Consider the following 25,596-nt stretch of genomic DNA (forward strand, 5'->3'; position numbering starts at 1 on the left):
ACTCTTCAAAGATCAAACATTTAAAATGGCGCTAATCGTGGATAAATTCTGATGAGCTTTCAAAAAAGCGGGGGTTTAATTTTTCATCAAAGTAAGTTAGTAAGCTTCGGTGTTTAGGATTCTAAACTAAGTGTGGTCAGATTTTTTTTCCAATTCTTACGAATATGATCCCTTAAAGTGATGTTACTAAAAAAAGATCGCTTTACAGCTAGGCCGCGCAGCCGTCCTTATAAATTCCCCATTCGATATGATACAACCTTTAAATAAACATATCGTGATGCTTATCTGTTTATTTATTTAGATATATTCCAGGGTTTCATATGAATACAGGTCGTGAGTTCCATCAGACCGGTGATATGGACTGAGCAAGGTGGCCCTCCACTGCACTGTAAGCAGACTTATGGGATATCTACAATATACTTACTATGGGATGTCTATTTCCACAATACAGTGGCGGCTCTTCAAATGGGGATCATCCCACCATATATTTCCGAAATCCACTAAAAGAATAAAATAGTCGACTTCAACAAATGAATGAATCCGTTTTTGGAAAAAAAATATTGCGGATCATCTTCGAGTTCGAATTTTGGTTCGAATTTGAAGGCGTCGGATTTACGGGTACCGCCGCCCCGGTAACCATTCATAAGATAACCAAAACCTGTACCATAGGTCAACTCAAGTGCTTCGCTACGTTTCGTAACCTAGCAGTGGTGCCCGGGTTCATGGGGGTGAGTATTGTCTAGGTCCTGCCGGCGGATGCATCTGTCCACCTACTGTGTGTCGGGGCGGATTTTAAAAGACTGATTGAGCTATAACCTTGAACCGAAGTGGGAGGGATGAATTCAAACCTCTGTCACTCCTGGTCACACTGACCCATAGATTCCTATCCACCCCTCATTCCCAGATTTTTCTCTTCTTCCTTTTCTTAAAAAATACCCTCCTCACAGCATCCTCAAAGATGACATCCTCCTCAATGACTGCTGTGTGGAGTTAAAGTAAAAAAACATTGACGTTTGTCCTCTTCCTTCTCTCACGTCTTGTATGAGAATGATATGATACCAAAACGATGACATAACGTACGACCTCTCGTTGGGATCAGTGTAAACTTCCAAACTTTTTCAAACTTTCGATATAATCGATATGCGCAAAATACATTCAAACTCGTTAAAATGATTTGCATGTAGGCCTTCTAAAATCAATATGGTTATTGAGTTTACAACACAGTAAATAAATGTTAAGGGACTTTATCGATAATATTATATTACTCGACTCGCAATAAATAGGAAAATATGAAGCGGTACGCTTCATAAAATTATAAGATGACATTTGTACATGTACCTGAAGAATGGAACAAGACGGGTAGTTTAATGGTAACCAAAGAAGCGGCAACCGATAAAAACATTCCCATAAAATATCCTTCTGGACGGGAATCCCGTTTACTATTCTTGACCACAAGTAATGCATGCATTGTTTTTTTCTAACGAGCGTTTTACACGAAGTTTTTTTTTCATACCGATCCCAATATGGAAACTACAGGGTTTTCCAATAAAAGGTGTTATTTTGAATAGCTATTTAGGTAGATGTTACTTTTGGAGCAGTCATTTTTTGACATTTGACAAGTAGAAACTACGCCATTAATAAAAATGGAACGATACATGCTTCAACAACGCATTGAAATTATTAAAATTCACTTGAGTGAATCAAATGCAAATCATCTTGAGTGATGAGGCCCCTCCACCTCGGTGGCTTCGTCATTAAGTAAAATTGTCGCATCTGGGGCTCGGAAAACCCAAGAGTTATTGTTGAAAAGCCTCTCTATCCTCAACGTGTGACTGTTTGGTGCGGTTTATGGTCCGGCGGAGTCATTGAATCGTACTTTTTCGAAAATGAGGCTAGAGCAACAGTTACGGTGAATGGATTGCGCTATCGAGAGATGATTAATGATTTTTTATGGCCGAAATTAGATGGTATTGATCTGGACAACGTTTACTTTCAACAAAACGGCGCTAAGTACCACACAAGCAACGAAACCATTGATCTTTTACGATTGAATATCAAAATAACACCTCTTATTGGAAAACCCTGTATATCGGGAATCGGGACCCATGTGAATTTTTTTTCTTTACACGTCCCATATTTTCATACCTGTGATTACTCAAATAGTTACCATTGGAGAAGAAATAATATTGTGGAACGGTACTAAATCGTCAAAAAATCAACCCGTAAAAGACATTATTTAAAAAAAATAATACATCTATTTGTATTAATAGATCTACTTAAAAACACTTTTTTTAGTTTGTCTGATAATTGAAACATCCTACCTAGGAACTGGTTCTTAACTGCTGTGAACTTTTAAAACTTGAAGGCTGACGATAGAACTTATCTTTTTTAGGGACTGACTAAAATTAGTGAACAGTGCTATCACTTATATAGTCAAATCCTGATTAGATGGTACCGGGATTCATTTCTTAAATCAGTTTAAACTGCTGTAGATTTTTATATTGTGAAATAAATGCATCGTCATCAACAACGAGTATATTTGCCGAGTTTTATTTAATTACCACTTTCAAGATTTCATTTCATTTATTCAACTCATTGATGTATTTCAAAATGGCAAAACCTTGAACATAACCATATCTCACGTGAAGGCGTCTGTCATGTTCAGACTAGCTAGTTTGTAGAGGATTACGAAAGAATCCATAAAATCAAAAAATGTCATGTTTCTCTGCCGTTGCCGTCAAAAAAAATTTTAAATTACCAAACACAGTAATCACATTCAGGAATAAACATGTTCAGTGTTTTTTAATTCATATTTTAATTAAAAAATGAAATAATCGTGCAACATTTCCACATCATAGTATAGCCACCCTAAACTATACGAAAATCGAACGCGATTATTGTCTCATCAAAATAGAACGCGATTATTGTCTCATCCTAAATCCATTTGAAAAGACGACACGTTTGTAAAATGTACGAAGAAAAAGCATTTCGTTTATAATGCCCATACCAGTGCTTATGTACTCACACGATGCTTTGTGTATTTGATAAGTCCCGCAAAAAACATCAAAATGGAACCTTTTTGGGTAGATTTGTCTGTGAAAGTAATATGTTTGAGAAACGTAAAATAGTTCGTGTTATTTTGTAGCAAATTAATAAAACCATATAATATTTTTCTCAATATATAACAAAACAACAAGTGCCTACTAAAAGCCATGTATTCCAAAATTCCGCCGCCAACTACGAGAACATGATATTTCCCATGAACACAAGTTTTTAAGCTGTTAAAAATATATATTATAATGAAGATATTTGTAAAACGATTTTTGCTCCTATTTTAAATAAGTCATGCTTCATTAAATATTTTCTATTAAGCCTGTCAATTATTAACGCGTTCACTTTAACATTCATATAAATACATCTCACTTTTAAACCGTCTTCTTCTTCTTTTTGAACGCATACTCAATTTCTTCCGATTTATAACATATTTCTCTTTAACTATTTAAGTTTTTAAGTTTTAAAAAAAGTTAATTTTGAAGATAATATCCATACATTTGTTATTCCAAAAAGTAAATTTTATGAAACTCCGTCGATAGAAAAAAAAATGCTAAGTAAGCTCCGAAAATTATTAAAAACATGTTTTCTTCTGTTATTTAATCTTTTATATGCATGAAAAAATTCATATTACTATTTAAAGGCAAATAAAGCATTCGTCAAGAGATTTTTGGTCTATGTAGTTCAAACGATTCTTGTTTTATTAAATATTTTCAACATTTTCGCTTAATTATTATCATTTTTTAATATTAGCGCGCTCCTTCTAACATACGTATTAACATATCTTCGTTTCAAAACATCTTTACGCTTCCTACGGGGCCTTAATAAAATTTTGAATTGTTTACCACTTTTCAGCATTCAGTGAGAGGAAAAACGTTTTAAGAGGTCTCGAATGTTTGTTCTGGATTCGATTACTAAATATACAGTCACAAATATCAAATCAGTATTATAAAATAAACCCACAAGTTCTATTTATTTGGTAACAAAAATTTACGAAAACTAAATCATTTTTTTGTCATTTTGCGCAAAAACACAATGAATTTGAATGTAACATGAAATTATTTAAAATAAATGTGTTATAATGTGGTTAACGAATTAACCATTCTCGCTATATCCAGGCAACGGTTACTGCGTGCTACATTGTATGAAATATTTCTACTTTGGTACTTAGTGGGTATTTAACCTCTTTGTTTGAACGTCTGCAATAATAATTATTGCTTGAATGCGCAATGCGCAGTTCGCAGTACATTCCAGGATCCCGAAGGCATCTGCTTATACTGATATTTTAAAGAATGACTAGAATAAAGGCATAAGTTGCAAAACGTGAAAAGGGTTCAGCTTGCATAGGAATTATCTACAATTAAATTTTATCATAATAAAATAAAATATTATGGCGAAGCTTAATGCCAAATCACTATTTTGATTAATCTTTATAATGAATTGGTGTACATTATGAATACCACAAAATATGCTTTAGATACATTGAAGGTTTTCCTATCGCTTCGCTTGAGTATAATTCAAATAAAAAAATAAATTAACCAATAAAAAATATAAATGCAAACTACTAAAAAATATTTTTTTTCAACAGAAATGTATGAATGCATAAAGGAAACAACTTTTTAAAAATACAGTATTATAGCTAAGATCATCTTTGACAGTTTCACTGGATTAACTTGTTTGCTTTCTTATAAAATTATTTACAAAATAAATAAAAAACAGTTTTATGCTTGAAATCGAACGTTTCTAGATTCCGTTTGTCAAGGGATTTAAATGCCTATTACCTACGATATAAGGTATACCAAGGATATACACATTGCTTGAAGCTTCCTCTTAACTGTAGTTATGTAGCTTTTTTATCATTTGTCATTTTATTATTTGTCAGTTAAAGCCTTTGTGCGCAGTTTCCTTCCAATTATGTGGTTATGTATACCCGGCTTCGCCCGAGCTTCAATTTTTTATCTAATTTTAATAGTCTGGAATACGAAGCCTTGTCGTATTTTGAAAAATTTAATCATTGTTTCACAACCCCAAAATACCTGAATGTAGACGCAAACTGCAAGTAATTCCTTTCACCTAGAAATTCCAGACATGGAAAGCATTCTAACACTAGATCTTTTTGAGAGTTTTCAATAGGACATACGAATAGATAATGTTTGAGAGATTCCATTGCCGGCAACCCGACCGTTTATCATTTCACTTTTTCATTTTAAATAGTTCCAATATGATATAATATGGAATAAATTACTTAAACCTTCTCTAAATAATTTGTTTCTGTGCATCTGTTGTGAACTTTTCCCTTTATAATTTTGCTCCATTAATTTGCATAAAAACCTTGTAATACATTTTTTTTTAAATATTATGATCAGTTAGTTGTGAGGATATATTTATTTGTGTTTCTGAACTTACCTCTTTATGCACATAGCCCATTAATTTGCAAGTAGTACGAGTACCTAGAATGCAGTATGTGTATATATGTAGGCTCGTGATAAAGTCGTCTAGCTCCTTGGGTCTGTTAGCTCTTGGGATGGTACAGACCTCAGTGGATAGACCAATAGTACCCAAGTTAACAGGATAAAACAGAACATGCTTGTGTAATAGTTTAGATAAGTTAATGTGGGTTAGATTAGATTACGAAAACCCCACTTTTGGTAACGTTAGATTAGTTTTTTTCCTGAATATTTTGTTTTGTTACTGGTCGGTTTTGTCACTACTCTGTTTTACACCTGTTCTGCTTTATCACTGTAGTGTTTTTTTCACCGCTCTGTTTTTTCACTGTTCTGTTTTTCACCGTTCTGTTTTGTCACTGTTCTGTTTTTATGTAATAATAAATATATCAAAAACAGCAAGGCTGCCCGCACACGAGAGACTTTAGTTGCGGCACCTATTTTATTCCAGTGGCCGTCTTCAAATTTAGTTGAATTTAGTTGCGGCAACTATGTATTTCGTCTGATTGAAGGAGCGGAGCACAATAATATTTGAAATAATTTGAACAATGGTTCTATTCGTATTATTAGTAATGTCTAAATATCAACTTATGTATGGGTAGTGCCTACGTACTTGGAGGAAATATGGCAGAATGTGTAAAATTTGAATTCGAAATGGTCTTTAGATACAGGGTTTTCCAAAAAGAGGTGTTATTTTGATATTCAATCGTAAAAGATCAATGGTTTCGTTGCTTGTGTGGCACGTAGTACCGTCTTGTTGAAAGTAAACGTTGTTCAGATCAACACCATCTAATTCCGGCCATAAAAAATCATTAATCATCTCTCGATAGCGCAATCCATTCCCCGTAACTGTTGCTCCAGCCTCATTTTCGAAAAAGTAAGGTCCAATGACTCTGCCGGACTATAAACCACACAGTCACACGATGAGAATAAAAAGGCTTTTCAACAATAACTCTTGGGTTTTCCTAGCCCCAGATGCGACAATTTGGCTTGTTGACGAAGCCACCGACGTGGAAATGGGCCTCATCACTCAAGATGATTTGCATTTGATTCACTCAAGTGAATTTTAATAATTTCAATGCGTTGTTGAAGCATGTATCGTTCCATTTTTATTAATGACGTAGTTTCTACTTGTCAAATGTCAAAAATGACAGCTTTAAAAGTAACATCTACCGAAATAGTGGGCTATTCAAAATAACACCTCTTATTGGAAATCCCTGTATAATCGTTCAGCCGCGGAAAATGTTGCGGTTGCCGGCAGCAACAACTCTCGTGTGAGCACCTCCATATACCGTAATGGATTTTATGCCCACTACGCAAATATCTTTAATAATTGAAAGTCACAGTAATTGGAAGTTACTAAAATACAAAATTCTATTTTGTCACTGTTCTGTTTTGGACTGTTCCGTTTTGTGATGGAATCCCAGTACCGTGTGGTGGCTGACTGCAGTCACGGCAGTCACCGGCCCCGCGGTCTGCAGTCTGCAGTCACGGCGAAGGTTGACTGTCAAAGTCACGATCGGTGTCTGTGACGTCACTGAGGTGGTCTCCGAGCTATTGCGGCGTGCAGAACGTTCCCGACTTACTACCATAATAAGTATTATACAATATTGTTATATTGTTTAAGGATAAGTTCAAACAAAACTTGTTGCAATAGTGATGCAATTTTACATTATTTTGTTCCGGAGAAAATCGATTTTTGGACCGACATAGAAGACCTTTTATTTTATGTTTAATATGGAAGCAATGTATTAAACTAACATTCTGAGATATTTCGACAGCCAGTAAGGTTTTAGACTACGAATCCGGGGGTCACGGGTCTGAATTCCGGCGAATGCGAGTAAATTTTTTTTGATTAATTTGGATTTCAAAATTCATTAATTCAATAAAAAAATAATACATAGCACATTTGCAGCGCGTTTCAGAGTGGAACATTCTGCCAGTATCGCCCTAGCGAAAGATCTCCATTCGGAATTAAAACGTTAATTGAAATGGCTTTAGCCATATTTATTGACCAGATATGAAAAAAACAGGCACTTCTCCACCTTCCTCTTCCCCATCTCCTTCCCCTCCCCGCTGCCTTAAGCTTCGCAACATACCCCAATTATGAATGCAATAGTCTCATTGGCTTCAGAAGATTGGGAGCAGTTGAGACTCTTGTGCGACGATTAGATAAACTAAACATAAAAAAGTTGTTTATAGTGAATATCATAAAGATTGTTTTCAAGTGAAAAAATCAAATAAGCAATAATTGTTGAAAATACCAGTCCATATTGAATAATTTGGCGTGTTTTGAATAAGCTGACGTAGCTCAATTGGTAGAGCATCTGACCGGCAGTCAGAAGGCTGTGGGTTCAACTTCTGTCGGCGGCATGTATTTTTTCTTGGAAGATTTTTCAATAATAGGCTAATAATTATTGCTTTTAAATAATATGTTATTCTCTGTGCTATGTACAAAAAATCTTGACTCTTAAACATTAGTTTATCATTAAAAAAAATAGATTCAATATTTCAATTATCGAAAGGAAGTCAGAGAATGCTTGTAGTAAACCACTATCTTCAAATTTAATTCACTTTGTTTAGACATGTGATTTGAGACAGCGCATCTTCTGCTCTTGAACAATTCAGACTATATCGTTTAGACTAGTGATTTGATTTGAACTATTCAGACCATATCGTTTGGACTCGTGATTTGAGACAGCGCATCTTCTGCCCTTAAACTATTCAGACCATATCGTTTGGACTCGTGATTTGAGACAGCGCATCTTCTGCTCTTGAACAATTCAGACCATATCGTTTAGACTAGTGATTTGAGATAGCACATCTTCTGTCCTTGAACTATTCAGACCATATCGTATGGACTCGTGATCTGAGACAGCGCATCTTCTGCCCTTGAACAATTCAGACCATATCGTTTAGACTAGTGGTTTGAGACAGCGCATCTTCTGCCCTTGAACAATTCAGACCATATCGTTTAGACTAGTGATTTGAGACAGCGCATCTTCTGCCCTTGAACTATTCAGACCATATCGTTTGGACTCGTGATTTGAGACAGCGCATCTTCTGCTCTTGAATAATTCAGACCATATCGTTTAGACTAGTGATTTGAGACAGCGCATCTTCTGCCCTTGAACAATTCAGACCATATCGTTTAGACATGTGATTTGAGACAGCGCATCTTCTGCTCTTGAACAATTCAGACCATATCGTTTATACTAGTGATTTGAGACAGCGCATCTTCTGCCCTTGAACAATTCAGACCATATCGTTTAGACATGTGATTTGAGACAGCGCATCTTCTGCTCTTGAACAATTCAGACCATATCGTTTAGACTAGTGATTTGAGATAGCACATCTTCTGTCCTTGAACTATTCAGACCATATCGTATGGACTCGTGATTTGAGACAGCGCATCTTCTGCCCTTGAACAATTCAGACCATATCGTTTAGACTAGTGGTTTGAGACAGCGCATCTTCTGCCCTTGAACAATTCAGACCATATCGTTTAGACATGTGATTTGAGACAGCGCATCTTCTGCTCTTGAACAATTCAGACCATATCGTTTAGACTAGTGATTTGAGATAGCACATCTTCTGTCCTTGAACTATTCAGACCATATCGTATGGACTCGTGATTTGAGACAGCGCATCTTCTGCCCTTGAACAATTCAGACCATATCGTTTAGACTAGTGGTTTGAGACAGCGCATCTTCTGCCCTTGAACAATTCAGACCATATCGTTTAGACTAGTGATTTGAGACAGCGCATCTTCTGCCCTTGAACTATTCAGACCATATCGTTTGGACTCGTGATTTGAGACAGCGCATCTTCTGCTCTTGAATAATTCAGACCATATCGTTTAGACTAGTGATTTGAGACAGCGCATCTTCTGCCCTTGAACAATTCAGACCATATCGTTTAGACATGTGATTTGAGACAGCGCATCTTCTGCTCTTGAACAATTCAGACCATATCGTTTATACTAGTGATTTGAGACAGCGCATCTTCTGCCCTTGAACAATTCAGACCATATCGTTTAGACATGTGATTTGAGACAGCGCATCTTCTGCTCTTGAACAATTCAGACCATATCGTTTAGACTAGTGATTTGAGACAGCGCATCTTCTGCCCTTGAACAATTCAGACCATATCGTTTAAACATGTGATTTGAGACAGCGCATCTTCTGCTCTTGAACAATTCAGACCATATCGTTTAGACTAGTGATTTGAGACAGCGCATCTTCTGCCCTTGAACAATTCAGACCATATCGTTTAGACTTGGGATTTGAGACAGTGCATCTTCTGATAATGAAAGTTGATATAATGTAGTTGTTTTAATATTAACAATGTGGTGTACAGTAGTGAATGATAGAAAATGTCAGGGGTGCCCGAGGAAAACTTACGCATTATCTCTGCACTTGAATGAAATACATAGTCGTATTAAATTCGTTATAATGTATTTTTTTAACAGTGACAATGTGGATTTTATGATACACATGAAAAATAATTAGAAAAAGCCGAGGACGTCCAAGGAAGACATGACATGGTCAAGGGAAACTTGAATACGTAAACTCTCTCAATAATAATAATAATAATAATTGGATGACTTGTATAGCGCCGTTTTTGTGCAAAATCACCTCAAGGGCGCTATACAAACTTATAATACATCTCTACAGTGATCTATGTTATTACTTAACTATTTATGGAGATAATATATTATACAGTACAATACTTACCTGGTAGGTCACTTGAGATTAACACTTAATTAAGATTATATAATTGTTTATTAGCGAAATTTAGATACAGGATTTAGGACACAATTGGAAAATTGAATATAACTGGACTTTCTCTTAGGAGTAGTATATTTAATTTAAGGATACTACAGCTTAAAAAGGTAAGATTTTAGTTTAGACCTGAATTCTGTTGGACTTGTTATGGATCTTAGTTCTGGAGGGAGTTTATTCCAAGCCTTCGGCCCAGATACTCCGAAAGCGCGATCACCAAACTTAGTATTTGGCTTGCGCATAGGTTCTATCACTCTGCCTACAGCTGATGATGTAGCTGATCTAAGAGTTGACTGCCTCAGACCAGTGTTTTCCGAGACGCATAGTTCAGAGATGTAGGGTGGGGCCATTTCATTGATGGATTTAAACACCATCCAGCACAGTTTGTACTGGATTCTTTCAGGGCACTTGAGCCAGTGAAGGTTACGAAGGTGTTCTGAAATGTGCGAATATTTTGAAACCCCGGTTATGAGCCTTGCTGCTGCATTAAACACTGATTGAAGCTTGTCAATTTGATATTTTGGAAGGCTGGCATAAATGCCGTTGCAGTAATCGAGACGTGAGACTACGTAAGAGTTATAGAATACTTTACAATAATACTATTGCCACCTTAAAAATGGACCAGTTTTCAGGTACCTACTCTAGATTCATAACCTCAAAACCTTACCCCAAACCAGCAGTTGGGAATAAACATAGAAAGAATAAAGCATTAATTACCTTTAGAACATACCTTACCACCAGCACCTTTTTTATAAAAATCATATATATTTTTTATACGGAACTGTCGAATAATATCTCGGATAAAATCCCTCATACAAGGAAGTCTTTATGAAACGTTAGATAAAAAAATCATTGTTTATTTTATTATATGCACGTGCCGTCACTGGCTGCCGATAATTTGTCGTATAAGACGACCGCGACGTCATAGTTGACTAGGGAGAGGGAGTTGCTAGGGGCTAGCTAGGGGCGCTTCGAGATCGATAGCCGATCGTGCGATCTGCTCAATTTGCATCGTGTGACCTCGGGCGGCTCGTGGAAATCAAACCAATGCGCGTTGCGGCCCAAGCTGAGCCGTTTTCCGACAGATAGCCATTCTGCGCACTATACAGCAGGTAGATAGTTCAGGAAGATAAACGAAAAGATTTAAAGATTGTAAATGTGAAGGGTTTGAAATTTAAAATTTGAATATTTTAAAAATATCTATTTATTACAATTTTACACAATATCTTTAAATGTGCCTGTTTTAACATTCTATTGTTTTCAGGAAAACACAATGTAAATTAATAATCATTCGATTTTATTGACATCACCTGTTAACTATATTTGTTGTGTTTTCTATTTTTTATAGGTAGTTGTAAAATAGTAATTTTCAAATATATATTTTTTCATTTATATTAAATTGCATTTAGTAGTGCTATTTTAGTGACAGATATATTTCAGCGTTCAAGGCCATTGTCAAATTGAATGACATTAATTTATTTATTCAAAAGCTTTTCTATGAATTAAACATAGTGATAACGAATAAATCGATAAACTTCCTTGAACATTTTGACCGATTTGTGAATACTAGAAATATTATATTTTCAATAAAAATTATGCTTTTTCACGAAATATAATGTTACGAAATATATGTTTTTTTTAATTTGTCCATTCATTTTATAACAGCATAATAACATGGATTTAAATAATATTACGTACAATTGATTTATCTTATATTATGTACAATTGATTTATCTTATATAACGTACAATTAATTTATATTATATTACGTACAATATTCTGATAAATCAGATGCATGTGTTTAGGAAACATTTCCACAAAACAAATTTCTTAACATTTTGGTATATTGGTGAAAGGTTAAAAACAATAACATTAAATTTCTCAATTACGGAAAATACTAGTTACCATAATAATATTTGACAACTTTTTTGGTATTCGAAAATCAGATTTAAAAAAAATGATCGTTTAATCAGTAATCACTAGATACTAAATTAAAATTTTCGCGTCAAGTTTAGTAGAAAATACTCACGAGATACTCTTATCAAATTAACACATTCGTGTCAAGTTTAGTAGTAAATTACTACTCACGAGATAGTTCGATCAGATTAACACTTTCATGTCAAGTTCAGTAGTAAATTACTACTCACGAGATAGTCCGATCAGATTAACACTTTTATGTCAAGTTTAGTAGTAAATCACTACTCACGAGATAGTCCGATCAGATTAACACTTTCATGTCAAATTCAGTAGTAAATTACTACTCACGAGATAGTCCGATCAGATTAACACTTTCATGTCAAGTTCAGTAGTAAATTACTACTCACGAGATAGTCCGATCAGATTAACACTTTTATGTCAAGTTTAGTAGTAAATCACTACTCACGAGATAGTCCGATCAGATTAACACTTTTATGTCAAGTTTAGTAGTAAATCACTACTCACGAGATAGTCCGATTAGATTAACAATTTCATGTCAAGTTTAGTAGTAAATCACTACTTACGAGATAGTCACATCAAATTAACACTTTCGTGTCAAGTTTAATAGTAAATCACTACCCTTTAGCCTCACAAAATACCCCAATAGGTTATTTTAATAAATTATGTATACCTATCGGTAAAAATATGTGGAATGTTTAAAGCTAATTTTTCTGATTCAATAAAATAAATGTATTAAGAATGCGTAATATCGATATTTGAAAAACAGTCTACAATCTCACATTCCAAAACGGTTCGAACTGGCTACAGTGTCATTATGAAGTAGATAACGTAGCTACTGTCTGGTAAAGCGGACATTGGACGGCGTGACGTCAACAACGCCATATTCTCTAATAGAAACATGCCGTTTTCGCCGTAAATCGAAAATGGCACATTTTAAAACGTTATAGAAAATTTATTCGTCAACGTAAAATAAAATAAATATGCTATAAAAAATGCACTAATTCTGTGAAATTACGCTATTAGGGATGATTTAGTCTCACTTGTTCCGGTTAGCAGGGAACAGTTTGGACTCTTGTATGGTATTCGAATTTTTTTGTAATGTTCACTTTTGTTCCACCTGTATATGAAGCATTCAGGTCTTAAATAATGTACAGAATGCGCAGCTATTGTGTATCATAATTTTTATGTGAATAGATTATACCCTCCGCGCAGTAGGTACTATCAGGTCCGCGCAGGTCATTACGAAGCTACTTTCGGATATCTCCATTATCGCTAATTGCTGTTTATTTGGATAATATTTCTCATAGATCAATACAGAAATTCGCATTCCAGTACCGGAGCTAATAAACTGATAAACTGATTATTTATTCTCTACAGTTCTTAGACCTATTGCTTTATGGTCCATAAAATGTGGAACGATAGGCTTAAATCACGATGACGAAACAATGCAGAATACTCATACATCACATTTTATGTGTTTGTGTTTTAATGGTTTAGTGTCTGCTTTTGCCTGTGAGTTATTTGCCATTTATTATTAATCTGTGGAAACCTTGAACGTGATGAATCCAATTTAAACAAGATTTTTTTAGCCTCATTTAAATGTCAAAAAACTACTAACGTTTCTTAAAAAAGATTCGTTCTTGCTTTCGAAAGGCAATACAAGAGTACCATTTGTAACAAAACGCAACTACCCGGCTCCGCTCGTGATTTCAAGTCTATAAAAATTGTTTTTTTTTTTAAACGGTCAAACGCATTCATAAAAGCTTATGGAGCCTTTGACAGAAATAAAACAAAATGCTGAATATAGATACACTAGATGAGGATTTCTGTTCAGCAAATGCAGTGCTAATGACGCTAGAGCTCATCACTCAAGAGATATGATCGATTACAGTGCGTGCGTTTTTTTCTGTTTTTGAAACGTTTGATATTGTGTCAAGCTGTAATATTATGATTTTGACGTCTATATCGGTAAGAAAAAGTCACTGTGCTAGACATGTAACCAGATAACTCCTTCGTAAAGCAGTGAATAGTAAATAGCTGAAGAACTTAAAATTAATTTTAGCACAGCCCTGTTTAGCAGTAATACGAGGCGCCACTGATCCTATTTGGATTGGCTTCCCCCGCCGCAGGGTTGGCTATTAGGAGGCAACACGATATGCCTCTAACCAAACTGGTTCCGACATTGTGGCAGCCCTATTAGTTTCAAGAATGCCTGCTAGTACATGCCATTGCCAGGCTAGGTACTAACTTATTTAGATTATTATAGTAGGTGCTCATTAGATAATAACAGTAATTGTATTTTATCTAAATTAGGGTAGGTATATATCAACATTTCGGTAATATTGTGTTTCTTTGTATTCTAATTTTAAATTTTGAATACGTTGATTTGTGACAGGTGAATTTTATTTGCGGGAAATGAGTTTAGGAGGGAAAACGAGCAAAAAGTGTGGTTATAAATATTACGTTTGTTCTATGGAAATTAATTAGATGTGTTGAAAAATTACAGTATAAAGAATTTTGTAGGCACGTAGATACGTCACATACTTTGCAATCAATTCATTGTTTTAACTTAAATTTAGTACTATGAGTGTGAAATAAAAACAGAAGCTACGATGTAAAAGTTTTTTTTGACAAACAATATTTACATGTCTTTGGCCAGAAAGATTACCATATTCCAGATACAAGGGAGTAGAAATATTACCATGTGATCTCAACATTGGTAAGTATTAACTTTCAATAAACTGAAATGTAGTTTCAGATCCCACGTATTACACTTTTAGCTTTATGCCAATGGTTTAAGTCGATTAGAAAATAACTTGTTAACCTCCCAACTAATGAGGATGAATATTCATGCAAACAATGTCATTTAAATTTATTATATATATACAACGTATGGTATACGGTCGGTGGCCGAGTTGACATCGCGCTTGGGTCCCACTCAGGCGTAGTGTGTTCAATTCCTCGGCTGGTTAAGTCCTCCATCACAACACAAGCAACATTTTCAGCTTACTGTGGTGGTAGTAGGAGATTTTCAAATATTGTCGTTTATTCGTAACCCGGGAATGTTTGTCTTTCTTTAAAAAAAAATTATATATGTATATTATAATTATATATATATATATATATATATATATATATGACATAAAATACAGTGTTTTTTTAATATTGGAAGAAAATAAAAATAGAACCAACGCACATCCGAACATGTATTACAACAAAAGATCGATTGCGTGTAGTCCATCACTTAATTCTATAATGTAAATGTACGGTTATACATGTTATAGCGCTTAATGATATGACGGTTTACACGATTATACATTAATTTAACAACAATTTTACTTACATAAATCGTATGCATGTAAAAGTTGACACAGACCTAAAAAATGTTTAAGTTATCTGTCATGTCATGTCGATATAAACTACAGATAGAATACCGTAATATGGGGTGACTTTTGAATCTGGGGGTGACTTTGATCATCGTGGACACCTGCAATAATTCTCACTACTAATTAGAAATTATGTTTTAGGGTAAAGTGGATTCAATGATCCATCGAAAACAAGTGTCAAATTAGATGGTTTTTAGTAATATTCAAACATATTGTCGTTTGAATTGTAAAGCTTTTTTTTTATAGATATTTTCAGTAAATTTAAAATTTAAAATAAATTTATTTAAAAAATTAAATGGAGTTCTACGAATTAAACACCAAAACAATAAATAAATTCCTCAATGATTGTAATAGTTTCGTGTAATTTGTATTATGAAGTATACCAATGTCTATCGATATATAGATAAAAATACTTACACATTCGAACTCGCATTGTTTTACAAAACTGTTTGGGATTGGGATATCATTGTTGCTTACGAAATCATTGTAGGTATATATAAAGTTGCCCCCCTCCGAAATGTGACTTTGATCACCGTGTTTTCTTTTGACTTCCCAAACAAAAAACAATAATATTTTAAATATATATATTTTTAGATAGTTAAACAAATGACAAACTTTTCCACAACATATATTTTTATAAAAAAATTTATTTAGTTTAAAATTTTCCAGAGTCACCTCATTTTACGGTATAAAAAAATGGTTTCTAGTTTGCTAATAGCTATATGAAACGCCCATTCTTCTCTGCCTATACCTGCAGAGATTGACAAGACAATAATTATATTTTTTTATGGTTTTTCCCAGAACCAGTTAAGTTTTTTATTATTTAAGTGTTTTTTTTACCAAACACAATTGCAAACAATGACTTAATATTACAGAAGATGCTTTGAATAGACGGGTGATTGATTATTCCCATAAAACAAATAAATTATTGCGGAAAATAAAACATTAATCATAATTTAAGTGATTCAAGATATCAAAAGGCTAAATGTATAAGCAAACTCGACGAACACTATACAGGTTTGGCATTTGTAAAAAAACTAACAAGATATTGTTAACATTTCTGTAAGTATTTAAACATGAAAACAGTCTCGTTTTATGGTGACGTAATTTTGTCGTGTCTTTGTCAGCATAACAAAACAATTTTTTTTAAATGTCATCATTTTTCATGTGATTTCATCGAACTTATCCTTAAAATGTTGATTTTTTAAACAATTCATTGTGGCCGGACATGGAAGACTTAGATATTAGCATAAACTAATAAAATTGACTTATTTCCGTTTAGAGAAGTTTTAATAAAACAAATCACATATTTAGTAATCCAGGAAAGCGCTGCTACACATGATAACACGATGTATAGCTCCTTCTAATTGATTTATATCTATGGTTTCTGTATGTGGCACATCCAGTATTTACTCAATTAACCTCTGTGAATTGGTTAGATTGCCAGCCCTGTAATATTTTTGCCACACTTCGGTTGCCAAACCTGCGCTCAGGGGGGTATAACTCTGATTGAAAATTGGAACTGAAATATTATGACGTCATATGATTGCCTAATTATATCCTCCAATGAAAAACTCTGAAAGTCTATGGAATCAAATTTTAGTATAGTGACTATTTTATCTCTGAATAAGAATTTTACTATCTATATATTGGCATATCCATGGTTTTTTTATAGCCAATTTGTTTCAAACAAAAAGCCCGAAGATGTCGATCTAGTGAGTGGTTTATTTATGCCTGCGATCTTAACAACAACTGAGCAGTTCTAAATCAAGGACTGCCATTCCTTGATCGACAGCCGAGAGAATGGGAAACGGATTCGCGACTATTACCTGATATTGGAGACAGGATTCTTGGTGATTTTGGCAGTCGGAAAAAATCTTCCTATCCTGGACGCTGTTTGACAAGACCACTCTCACTCTGGAAATTACTCTATTTTTTGGAAATTCAACCGAATTTCATTGCTACCTGCCAAGCTATTCATCAACTACGCTTCAGGTACCAAACCATATTATTACTCTAAGCAAGCCCTTTTGCCAGACAACTTAATTTTAGGATGCTTTTGATATTTTCAACAAATATTTTTTTATAAAATCATAACATTCTTTCTATTGTAAAAAAATCCATCCGTTTTCAGAGCAGTAGCGACGGATCCTACGTTTCATTATATATTATTTGTGGCCAATATAATCCCGTGATAACATCGTATTCCGAATTATTTTTAAGACCATAAACTTTGAGGAAGTTATTTATAAATACCATTATTTTCAATCATCGGCTTAAAAGCAAAACGAAAATTTCTCAGAAATAATAATCCATATTTTTGATATTGTAGAAAAAAACGCCACATTTCATTAAAAAAACCTGGCTGTTCATCAGTAAACACTTTGTCTTATTGGAACCTTCTTAAATAATGTTAATTGTTTAGTGTGGGTGGAGTGCTGCTTGCATAATGAACCTGTTGACTTCTCTGTCGATTGCTTGGTAATAATGATAAGTTGTTTTTGAAATCCTTTGATAAAAATAAATCACTTTTTATATAACACTATTTAATCAAAACAATTGACACGGTTTCTTCGTCAGGATAAATATATAATTTTTACAATAAAAACACATAAATTTGTTTTTGACAACTATGATTTTATTTTCACTCTACCGGTTTCGGAAGAACCCTTCCTTCGTCAGGAGAATATTAAAAAAAAAATCCGAAACCGGTAGAGTGAAAATAAAACTATAGTGGTCAAAAACAAATTTATGTGTTTTTATTGTAAATTATGATGAGCCACAAAGTGAATGTTTTTACAATTATATAATTTTTATTCCACTATAAATAAAAAAATTGGGCAAAATATATCATCATATAATTTCAGAGAGTTAATTTATTTTTTGAATTCAATTGTTTCTGTTACATTCATTTAATTTTTGGATAATAATATATTGTACCATCTCACACCTAAATACAAGTAATGGTAATGAGCCGCAGTCGTTTTTAGCGTTGGATTGGCTATTAAACCATTATTGCTTTAAATCCATTGATAATGCTACGTGTGGGGTGAATTATTAATGCAGTATTTTTTGCAACTTTTCGTTTTTTTTATACAATTCTGTTATAGATGGCTTATTGAATTCCTGAAATATCTCTGAAGTAGATTTAATATGTTTTAGAACCGTATATGACAGTAGAAAAGTACTGGGAAGATAATGTATACTTTTGATACTTTTAAACCACATTGCCGATAAGTATTATGCCTAGAAAATAAACAAGTTACAGATACAAAATACTGTTAATTTTTAGAAATACCTGGCTTACGTAACTTAAAAAAACCCCGTTTAACGATTGTGAAGTGGTTTTTCTTTAGTAAGGTTTAAAGACACGTTCTGTTATTACTAGTATATTTGATATACCCACTGTCTATATTTGATATATCTACTGTGTATATTCAAAGTACGTCAAATAAAATAATTATTTATTGCTTTCCTGTTAAAAACGGGAGCAGGCCTCTAACAAATGAATTGACAGAGATCCTAACAAACTATCAGTTAAAAGCGAATTTTTATGAGAACGGCGGAACCGTGTTTATATAAAAATTGATATTGATATAGACACAGTGATATTGTAGCATTCCGTCATGATGTTTATTAGAAAAAGAACACGTGTTCTCGATATATTCCCAATCATTAATATTTTATAAAGAAATTGGCATGTTATCACTATTTTATCAGGATCAATTTTGTCCGTGAGCGTACCCACCTCAGTACTTGTATGTAGATATAAAAAGTAATAACAAATTTGATGTAAACCATGTTATGTAAAACACGCTTTTATAAAATGATTCGTTAAGCTTGGCCGCAATGAATGATTGTGACAAAAGAAAAGATACTAGTCTTTCTCAAGTCAGTGGAAGTTAATGTGTGGGTGGTTTTATGTTTGATAAGTACTTGTTTATACAAAGCCAGCAACCGTGGCAAGTTAGAATTAAAAACGTTCGATCCCTGGGAAATCGTACTTGTACAACTTTCCTCTATTGTAAAGGCTGTTGTCATTGGTCATTTCGACTTCAATTAATCAACTTTCAAAAGGAACACATGGATGACCAATTCATAGTCCAATTGACAAAATAAAGATTTTTTTTAGTCAATTTATAAATGAATAGAGTACTTTCACCGATTTTTATTGTCATAAAAACATTATGATATCTTATATCATTTTTTTATGTACCATCTACATTAATTTTTTTATAATGATTTAAAATGTATAATTTTTTATTTGCTGCCAAATCGAGATGTTCGTTTTTGTTACATGAATACGGCGTTGTTGACGTAATGTCATATTTTTACAAATATATTGTATTTTTTAGAGAATGTCTAGATTTTATTACAGATATTTTGAATTTTTGGAAAATACCCAATGGTATATAAGTCGTCACTATGTTAATTTTTGCAGCCTGCAGGTCTGTCATTCAAATGATAAATGTTGTATTGTACGTGAAACGCGTGTGTAAGGGGTCCTGTGCATAAATTATACCAATTCACTTTGAAATCTCATAACTTCGTAAGTTTTGGTGATGTAAAAAAAATTTTTTTCTTACTTATCGTTAGTAACTCTTTTAATATAATACATTTATATTTAAAGACTTCGAGCTGATCTCTTTTCGAAAGAAAAAAATTAAACTTAGATAGTTAATATGTTGATAAGAATCGGAAAAAATATACTAACTTTAAATCTTCCATACATGTTTAATGGTATCCATAGCTTATGAAAATACTGAGTTAGATTTTTGGAAAATTTTTAGAAATAATCGTTAACAATTAACGATTCGTTAACTATGAACGGTTTATTATACCTACGAATGGTATAAACCGATACCAAATAGTCACTATACACACAGAGTCACTATACACACACAGTCACTATACACACACAGTCACTATACACACACTCACACTAAACACACACTCACACTAAACACACAATGTCACTATACACACACACCAGGTGCCTGTAGACACAATATGTACCTGCAGTATACAAATGTACACACGAACTTCTCGCTTCACGCGGGGTGAGCATGCAAAATGTACTTGGGTACTTTCCACTAGTGAAACGCCGCATTACACAGAGTCTACATTACTTCGATACCCAATGGGTATGACCGGAGAAAAGCATCCATCAGGCGTGGAAACGTTTTATCTCTTCTTTTCGCTACAATAGAATGTTTTACGCTATCTATGGCGGTTAGGACGCTTATTTGTAATTGCGATGTAAAGTGCCCACAATATACATACAGAAACACCCATTACAGTGTGTATTTAACAGAAGCGTGCAATGACATTTTTTTAACTTTCCCATTTTTTTTATATTCCGTAGAAAAAACTGGAAACGCGTGTATTTTCAGGCCCCGAGATATGTATAACCAACACCCCTGCCATCGATGCCGGTCGATCCAACAATTTGTTCACTATGCGGGCTCCGGGATCATGTTTTCATGATGAGTGCATCTGCCCACCAACTGCTTGGCCGGTTGAGGGAGACCCTTTGTCTTCTCCACCCGGACACTCTTCCACACACCATCCCAGACATTCCTTTTTTTATTTTTCCCTGAAAAGACCCTTTACACAGCATCCCCAAAGATGGCACGGGCCCTGAGGGAAATCATTGTCATCAGGGCATGCTATGTGGAGTTAATGTAAAAATATAATTTTATAATACTTCGTCATAGTTTATTATTAAATGTTTTAAAAATTATCACCTTAAATTTTTAATATTTTTTAAAAAGGAACTATAAGTTATCATATGAAACAAAAACTACTTTTGAAATTTTAAAAACATTCCTCTTTAGAAAAAGCTAACTACTTCAACAAAAATATAAAACGCCCCAGAAGTGATTTTATTACAAAACGGCGCTTTGTAAAGGTCACTTAAAAAATATTAAACATACATAAAATTATGATTTCGTAAGTGGCATTTCAACAGATTATACATTGTCTCCCACCCAAGGATTCGAATAATAATTTAGTTACACAATTGCATTCATAATTCAAAAGTCCTGACAGGATATGATACCAATAATGCATTTCAAGAATGGAAACTTTGATTGGTTGCCATTATTTGCCGCATAAAACAAATTAATTTAAGTTTGTGGCTTTCCCTCGCGTTTGAATCTCCCAGTACTAAAATTGTTATGAGTTTATGACTCATTGTTATCCTTTCGATCTTCGTGGATTTAAATACAGATATTTTCAGCACATACACAATAAAGGACTTCTCAAATCTATCTATATCCTTTGTTATAAACAAGATACGCATTGGTATATGCGATTTTTTTTTCTAGTCCATGCTTAAAACCAGTGGCGGCCGGCGGTCAAAACATGTGGGGGTTCAACGGAGTACAACATTAAGTCTCTCTACTCGACCTATTGTTCTTAATATATTCCACATTCAAAGACATTTTTATTAAAAAAAAACATCATAAGTTGGTATAACCTGCAATTGATATACCTAATTAACAACTGATATATATGATCGATATAACCTGCAATTAAACTTCAAAACTTTCGCAGAGCAAGAAAGGTTTTAAATTCAACAGACAATGCCCGACAACGGCGACAACTGACTAAACTGTTAACAGCAAATCTGAACATCACTCATCTCTTAATGACATGTTTTATCTTGAATGCTTGAAAAAGAGAAGATGGTTAATTGGAAGACACGATATCGAAAAGAATATCACACAGTTTTAGTTTAACTTTCTACTGAACAAACCGTTCCTTTTAATGTGGTGGTAAAGCTCCGGACGACGTCCTTGATATGGTAATATTTGCAAAGAATATTATGTACCCACGTTTTCGACTGTTCCACAGAATATGCAAACAAAGCAGTCAAATTTTGGATCGCAATCGAAAACGAACTGCTACGAATATAGGCACAAGTCACAGTTGGTCTGTCAGTTAAGCGCGCATAATAAATAGGTACCTTTTGTATGAGATATTATAAACTAACCATTTCGTATTGTGATTAGCCATGTCGGAAATATTTTTGGTTGTTCGGCGCTCGGGAGCACATATTAGCTGGCCGCCCCTGCTTAAAACATCCACATCTCTTTTTGGCGCTCACGTAGAAAATTATTATTTTAAACATTGAGAAATACATTCCATCTGATGGTTTAAAATCAGCATTCGTAAAGAGAATATTATTATTTATAGGGGATGAATTGGCAATTATTAGGTTAACACGTTTGTGTAGGTTAGTACTTCTTCTTATGTAGGTTTCTCATAGCGGAGGATCGTGACCTCACTCCATTTTCCATGGTGGACTGCGCTGCGTGGAGAGCCAATAACACTAACGTACTGGACGTCAATGATACTTAATCACTCCAGCACATTAGTGACTTTTCTCTGCTTCTCCTGCCAAACAGTTTGCTAGTGACTCCTCAGTTTGGCGAGCAACGTGCCCAAAGTATCTTAAGACGATGCACTACGTCGTGTAATATTTTAAATTGAGTCGCTATCAATAAAAACCCTTACGTAGATGGCGATAAGGTTTAAATTCCCACCTAACACCATCCGCCTGTTTTGATTTATGCAAGAAAAAAACATGGCCAAAAAGTGCTTTATTTTATTTTGTGGATATTTATGCATAAATATTAAATTTTTTTCGACCATTTTATAAATTACTTAATTTGCCACATTATACAATAAAATCATAACTGAAAATGGGTTCGTAAGTAAGAGATTTTGAACTTTAAAGCAGTTTTCATAGGCCTTATACATTTTTGGGGATCAGGTGAGAGGCACGAAATGAAAGAAGGTGTGGTGGTCACATGTGTTTATTGGTGAGTCAGTGTAGCCGTAACGAGAGTTGACGCTGGACAGAAGAATACACCGGATGCTGGCTGATGATGGCAGGTCAAGCGCGGGTCAGTGAGTCGACGCCGGGCGCTGGTGACCAGGACTCGATGGAGGTCAGGCACTGGCGAAGAACGTAGGTCTTCAGGCACTCCAGTGCTGACGAGACGGCCGAAGGTGCGGCGGACCTTGTAGGCGGTTGAGCGGGAACGGCGTGACCAGTGAGGATGCTGCGTGTCCTCGTGGTGGTCATGGTTGCGTGGAAGAAGCGCTGGTCAGAGACACTGGAACCAGGGCGCTTGTAATCCGAGCAGCGCTTGCCAGGAACGGCGATCTGGACAAGGTGCTAAGATGATGTCCCGATAGAGTCCATGATGATACGGGCGAAGCCGGGTACGTTGTCCTTCGCGCTAGTAAGAAGAGCGCGGTTGATCACTCGTTGAGCCTCGTAGACTGACGGCTGGTAGGTAACTGACTGACTGACTGACTCGCTGCGTCGGGCTTATTTATACTAGACGGCCGACGGTAGCAGTAGGTAGATGGATGGCAACTAAATTCTAGGCACTCGCACAGACTGTGTGTTTCGGGAACCTTCGATAGTGCGGCGATTATGCATAGGCCGTAGACTCGAACCTTCTGGCGAGTTCTCGTAGTATCCGAGACTGAGTGCGCGATAGTAATGTCGCGAGTAGGCAAGTAGGTCTGGTAGTACGTAGGTTGTTTATGTTGCGGTTTGAACTGCAGGTACATAATTCGGGAGTAGATACTAAGTAAGTAGGTCGAGCGGTTTATTATTAATAATTTAATTTAGATTTTTCTCGACGCTACACATTATTTTTTTCTGTGCTTATAAAAAGACTTATCTAAAAAATACTTGATTATTTTAAAGGCCAAGATGTACTCTACTCGCAGTATTTAATTAAAGCATCTGAAACATTTCTAGGCGACCAAATTTTCAAACCAAAAACACATGATTTTGCATTACTACGTATGGCATCGCCTTAAAATACGTTGTAGGCAGATAGTTGAAAGCCTGATATGGATGCCTAGTTCTTCCGTGCGTCACGCTTTCAATGGAATCCTGAACATTTTTCTCCAGTACCACATTTTGAAGATGTCCATCCGCTTCCTTTGATTCATGTTCAAGTGTTCATGTTTCCACACCGTATAGAAATAAACACGTGGGTGCTAGGTAAACATGTAGGTACTTTCAACGGCCGCCGTGGTTTAGGGGTGAAGATCTCGACTAGAAATTCGAAGGTTTCGGAGTATTTCAAATCCCGACGTGCGCTAGTATATTTTGTTTGAAGAGGTTGTGTTATTTCAAGATTTAATAATTTTAAATAATATATTTGCGTTACCTTCCAGAGTGGACGATACTCTCAGCATGACTCTGGCGTAAGACAACCATTCAGAATTGAAAAGTTGCTTGAAATGGCTTCAGCCGTGTTTGGTGACCAGATCTGACTAGCCAGGCACTTCTTCGCATACCTTTTCCTCATATCATTCCCCACCCCACTACTTCCAGCCTCACAAAATATCCCAATTGTGGATACCATAATCTCACTGGCCCTAGACGGTTGGGAGCAGTTGGAACTCTTGTATGCTGTTCACAGTTACTTGCATATACGTTCAATGTTCATACATAATGTATAAATCATTGAAAAGTTAAATGAAACGAGAAAATTTTCAAAAAAAATAATTAACATGTTTATAAGTCGTCGATAGTGGTTCGTAAATATGTCGAGCTTGATTTATACAGCGGGTAGGTTCCTGCCAATAGATGAAAGTATTTAATATTAAATATATTTCATCACAAGATAGCTGAAAATACTGAATCTATTAAAAACTGAAATGGGTAAATACTTTAAAACTTGGCATCTATATTTACAAAAAAATGTCTAGTATAATCGCAGCTTTTCTTTGGGAGTCGAAATGCACGTGTTCGGATAACATCTGATACTACGTATGCGTACGCCGAACTGCCGAGCTGAATGGCGCCAAACGCCGCTTGCAGTTGTTCCTTTCTTTCCCGTAATACGTGGCTCAGCTTACGTTTCGCTTCGAAACTGTATACGTACCATAAAAGGCGTTAAGTACTTGCCTGTTAACAGCGGTTATTTATTTGAAACAATGTTGGGTAGAAAGGGT

The sequence above is a fragment of the Hesperophylax consimilis genome, chromosome 10, assembly GCF_061612785.1.
Source record: "Hesperophylax consimilis isolate HC1 chromosome 10, BYU_Hcon_1.0, whole genome shotgun sequence".
In the NCBI taxonomy this organism is placed as follows: Eukaryota; Metazoa; Arthropoda; class Insecta; order Trichoptera; family Limnephilidae; genus Hesperophylax; species Hesperophylax consimilis.